Raw genomic sequence first — 5,788 nt, 5'->3', positions numbered from 1 at the left:
ACAACTATCCATCCATCCATCCATCCATCCATCCATCCATCCATCATAATAATCGCATGATTGAGGAAGTATCTTGATAATTGAAGTAAAACTGGATAAGATTGTTCACTTTTTTTTTGTCAGATTCACTTCATTGACATCAAGCATCACATTCATCCTACAGGCAAAAAACAGTAACTATTTTTTGTTAGCAATATGTAAAAAACACAGATTTTTAACAGTTACATGCTACATCATGAGGCATGAAACATTTGTTAGTTAAAAACATTGAAAGTTATTAGAAAACTTTAAATAATGTGAAGAAGGTTCCTCCCTGTGTGTAACCGCAGTGAGAGTTGTGTTGATTCAGATGTCTGAACGCCTTGTGGTTATTTTTTTTTTCTGTCGAATAACTTTACCTCAGATTGATGAATTTTCACAGCGTCTCTGACAGCAGACGTCCTTGACGTCCCGTGTTTCAGTAGTTTCTTCTCTTTCCTAACGGCATCTCCTCTGCAATTATTTGATATGTGTGGACAAGTTTCATTCTGGAAGAAACAAATTTTATTTAATTAGATTCGGTAAGGTTAAATCAGGTTAGGACAGATTATGTCAGATTACGATGAAACTATTGCAGTGGGTGACACTTTGCTGCTGCTGGCAGTTTTGTTTTTGTCTTCATGGTTCTACTGTATACACTACAGTCCTGTAAGGGCTTGGATATAAACTAGTGATGTCTGATCTTTTGTCTGAACCTTTTTCCAGTATCCGATATGCTGATATTGTCCAAACCCCTAATTTCCGATTACGATATCAACCGATACCTATATAGCAGGGCAGTGGTGGCCTGGTGGTTAAGGAAGTTAAGTGCGACATGCTCACTAAGATGTTGGGTTAAATCAGTGTTTCTAAATTATTTTCCGACATGCGCCCCCTAGGATAGAAAAGATTTTTCACTTTCCACAAATCAAAATACTATTGAGCTCTGGTAATATTTATTTAATTATCTGTACAAACCTCCATATTGAGTTGCTGGCATCATCATTCTAGATACAATCCCCTAATTATTAAAAATGATTATTACAATGAGCTGCGATGCTGCCATCTAGTGGCTTTCACTTTCAAATACAGCCGTTTTCCCCAAACTATGTTTAGATCAGACATTTTGGGGTTTTTGTAGGAAAAACCAAAACAGATATTTACAGATATTAAATTATTATGTTAATATCAGGCGACCAATATTATCGGACATCCCTAATAAAAAACAATTTATTAACGACTTGACCATGGGAGACTGTTTAGATTCCGAGTTACGAGTCCTCTGTGAATTCTGTGTTTAAACCCGCAGCTTCGTTTCTGTTTCTGAAGATTTCTCAGAGCGCTAAATTCTCTGATTAATATCAACCTCATTAGGTATCACAGTTCATACCATGTGACAAACCACTGCCGTTTCCTTCCTTGTTGTTACCATGGCAATTACAATATGAAGCAGTGGCTGGGGACTGTTTTCTCTCTCTCTTTATTTTGCATAATTTCTCTGCCCTCTCTCTTCTTTTCCTACTCCCTCCTTCTCTCAGTCCTTTTGGACCAAGCCTGTGTCCCAGCCTTTTTTTTCTCCCCCTAAAGCCAGTCAGTTGCAAACCCAAGCAGGGGGGGGGGGGGGGGGGGGGATTATCCCTCCATTTCTGTTAGTCACACACTCATAAGCCGTGTATCGCTCTGAAGCTTTGTGTCAGCAACTCCACACCCAGGCTGCAGAGACTTCTCATCACGGACGGATTGAGAGGTTTTAGAACACAAAGAGAGGGGGAGATTTCTCCAAAGTCAAGTAGACTTTTGAATCTCTTTCTGGGATACTGCATAGTGTAATGTGAATTTCTTATCGGACTCCTTCATTTGGTATATTAGTCAGTCCTATGGACATGGACAGTTATCTTTAATTTCACACATTTTACACGGGGTTCAATTTTTTCGTGTTCTTCCTCCAGTTTAACAGCCGTACACTCCCTGATTTGTTACAGTTGTGAGAGAAAATTCATATTTGGCAGATTAGCACTACACACCTTTCAGCTTTCCACTGCAGTAGCTGTAATGGATAAAACAGTTTGACACTAAGGGAGACAGCAGACGGCAGTGAGTGATGACACTGACAACTTTCATCCCTGGACACTTCTAATGTTTTTCCTCAACTGTCTCTTTTTCACAGTATGAAATGGAATGAAATTAAGTTTTTTCTTTATTATTTGCCAGAGAAAACAAAACTCATATGAGCTGTGAATAAATCTTTCTGAAACATCTTGCAAAATACCTCCCTTGAGAAAGAGAAGAAATATAGTGAGCCTATATGAAGCTTCCCTGTTTGTAAAAACACTTGAATTGAACAATGAATTTAATTAGTCTCTCTAAATGATATTTTGCTCAAAAATACATTTAAAAAAACCCAAATTATATTGTTAATTTTGGCATTTTAAAAGATCATCTCTTTATGAAGTTGGAATTCTTGATGTACTTTTTAATATTATGACATCGTATTCTCATTGTTTCACAATAATCTCGTGTTATGTCATTATGTTGGTCTTATTTAATACACCATTAGAAATGAAATGACTTGGAATGACTTGGAACACCACAACAGTTTTGAATTAATTCCCCAATTATTCTAATTAGTAAGAAAACCGATCAGTTAAGATCTAAAAGTTCTTTTTTTTTTTTTGCTTGAGGTTTCCAATAAATCTGTCAACACAGACAGTGTGAAATAAGAGTTCAGGCCAAACACTGATGATGTCACTGATCACAATTAGGTTGATTATCATCTCATACGCTCTACGTGACCATCACGTCATTCAGTAATCCCCATGCCGTTTCTTGACGACCGTAACAGTGTGAGTCCACAGGAAGAAAAGAAGAAGAAAAAAAAGTTCTATAAATTTTAATGCGCTTCATCTTCAGGTAGAGGAAACTGCTGCTGGCAGAGTTTGTGAATGCAAATGTAAAAAGAAGCTCTACAGGCTGATAGTGACAGTAGTCTGATATAATGTAGTCGGCAGAAAAGGCAACACAGCTTGAAAAATCCTTTGGTCAAAGCCACAGGGGAAAATAAACAATATGTGCTTCATTCTTGGGTGCTTCCAAATGCTTATGGAAGTACTGTATAGTAAATCTGAGTTCCAGGATAGAGGCAAACAAAGATAAACTCTGTGTTTGAGTGTTGAATCCTTAGACATTTTTTTTATTTTTCCCCTTCTCTTGTCAATTCAAATGTTCTTGAACTGCTAGACATTGTTGTCTCGTTCTAAGGCCTTAACTTGTTTATACACTGTCAACTGCTGTAGTGACGTCCAAATGTATAGGAATGTACGTTTCCATATTCTAGAGCAGGGGTGTCGAACTAATTTTCACCGCAGGGCCACATCGGCAACACAGTGTCATTCAAGTGTCATTCAGAGTGATACAAACCTTGGTACTGGTCTGTAGTAACAGTTAGTAACAGGTTAAGGACCACTGGTAGAAATGTAACTACGCCATAACAGACTAATACATGTTTCTGCAATTGATTATTATTTGATTGATTATAGAACTTTTAATTTCTTAGTTTCAGAAACTGCTCCATGGACTTTACTAAATGTTTTTTAAGCTCCCGCGGGCCACACAAACTGACTTGGTGGGCCAAATTTGGCCCCCGGGCCTTGAGTTTGCCACCCATGTTCTAGAGGATTTCTAGAGGAAGTTGACTACATTGTAGTTGAAGCTTATGTGATTTTGTGACATTGACATTGACTGATAAAATGGAGTCACTGTAAATTCCTTGAAGATGATTGGTCACTGATCTGCTAACTGGAAAGCAGGTTTTCTGATTGATAAATGCATATTAATGACTTAGGTGAATCAACCTCTCCTCCTCTTTTTCACTTTCTCTTTACGTCCATCCCATCTAGTGTCTGACACATGTAAAATTAAAAAAATTATTAATGAATGAAAAGAAGCCGTCTCTTTGAATATAATATAATAATAAAAGGTGACCCTAAGGAAAAACTAGGGATTTTTACACAATCCCGTATAAATATCAAGGTAAAACTGACTGCGGGGCGTATTACTCTCTTAGTAAATGGAGTGATTGTGGAACATTCCCAACAGTTAGTCATTTGCATGTTAAGTTCATCTGATTCAGCCAGTGTGACCACAGCCACTCCTTTCTATGAATATATATTGAAAGTTAACGCATATGGATCTCTGTGTGTTTGTGCTGAAGAATCCGGGAACAGTCATTATCTCTGTGTCTCTGGGTCAGCCCCAAAGTGATGGGCAGGACACAGGCAGGGTTGAACCACACAGCAGAAGAGTGTGTGTGTGTGTGTGAAAAGGATTGTTAGTATCCATCTGATTTTGGTGTGAATGGCACGTAAAATAGAGGTTGTTTACCTCCGTTGTACAGGGTTTCGCAGTCCTTGAATGGAAACTCAAGAAAATGTAATTTAAGGGTCAACGAAACGAAAGCAACAATTTCGCCAATATTTTTTTGGGGGGGGGTTTTTTCAACAGCTTCTGTGACTTTTTGTAACATTGTACTCTCCATGTAGCCAAATATTCTGTGAGGTTATTACACAACAGGAAACAGCAGAGATGAAGCGGTGAGCCTCTGAATCAAACCATATTCACCGCCTAATAAGGTCAGGCTGACACCGGCTTTGGATGTCGAGTTAGGAGAAAATATCTAATGATGTTTTTTTTTGCTCTCCAGTCTGGTTGCAGCGAGATCTTGTCTCATAACGCAAAGATAGTTTTTAATGATAAGGATAAGAAGAGCGTTGATAGTGCATTTTTATTTGCCTGATCTGGTACATCAGGTAATTTCCTGTTACAGTAAATAATGAATTAAGAAAAATGAATCACAGCTAATGTTGTTTTTTGTGGTTTTTTAGAAGTAGATTGACTATTGGCCTATACCAGATTCCCGCTGTGCAATAGTGTCCTTTAGCTTTCGCCTTAGTTACATGGATATTATTAAAGGTGGATTTATAAACTTTTTTTCACCAATCAAGGTAAATAATGACTGGGAGGGGTCACATCTTACATAAATGTCAGAAGGCAGACAGTGTGGGAGGACATTATTAAAGCCTTCTGAATTATGCCTCGAACGATTCTTCACATCTCTGACCGCGACCATCATCACTGCAGCCTTCGAAGAATTCCGATCACTGACCCTGTCCACTTGAGGCTGGCAGAGATGAGTGCAGAGAGTCTGGGCCGAGGGTTGGATAACTCATTTATCTTGTGTAAAGCCTCCCACCCTCGTCTCACTGGACTGATGAAGGTACACTTACAGAAAGGCAACCCACAAAGCACAGAGCTTTTTGGCAGAGCCAGTTTCTCTGTTCACACAGTAGATTGTTGTGCTGTTATAGGTGAAAAGCTACGCCACGTCATTATGATGATATAAAGCCGAGTTTACGTGATGAAGTGTTGTTTCTTCTGCGATGATGTGAAAAGATGTTCTGTCTTTTGATTTTTGAGCTTTGACTTTTATCAACACAACATTTCCAAGTATCTATTACTGGAGAGGGGACATTTGAGTTCAGATAAGATGGAGGTCTTATACAAATGGATTGCATGGTTCGTGAAGTAACTTATACAGTACTGCTGTTCTCGCTTCATCATAAATCTGTAGATGACCTTTGTTGTGGTGAGCAATCACCACGGAAACTGAAAGGCAAAAACAGAATGACTTGGACTTAAAGGGACCAATGTGAAACAGCCAGAGGAGAGGTGGGCGTCCTGAAAGGTATTTATTATGTGGCTTCAGCATGAAACA

The sequence above is a fragment of the Cynoglossus semilaevis genome, chromosome 19 (assembly GCF_000523025.1).
Source record: "Cynoglossus semilaevis isolate Cse_v1.0 chromosome 19, Cse_v1.0, whole genome shotgun sequence".
NCBI lineage: Eukaryota > Metazoa > Chordata > Actinopteri > Pleuronectiformes > Cynoglossidae > Cynoglossus > Cynoglossus semilaevis.
Note: the sequence above shows the minus strand (reverse complement) of the source record.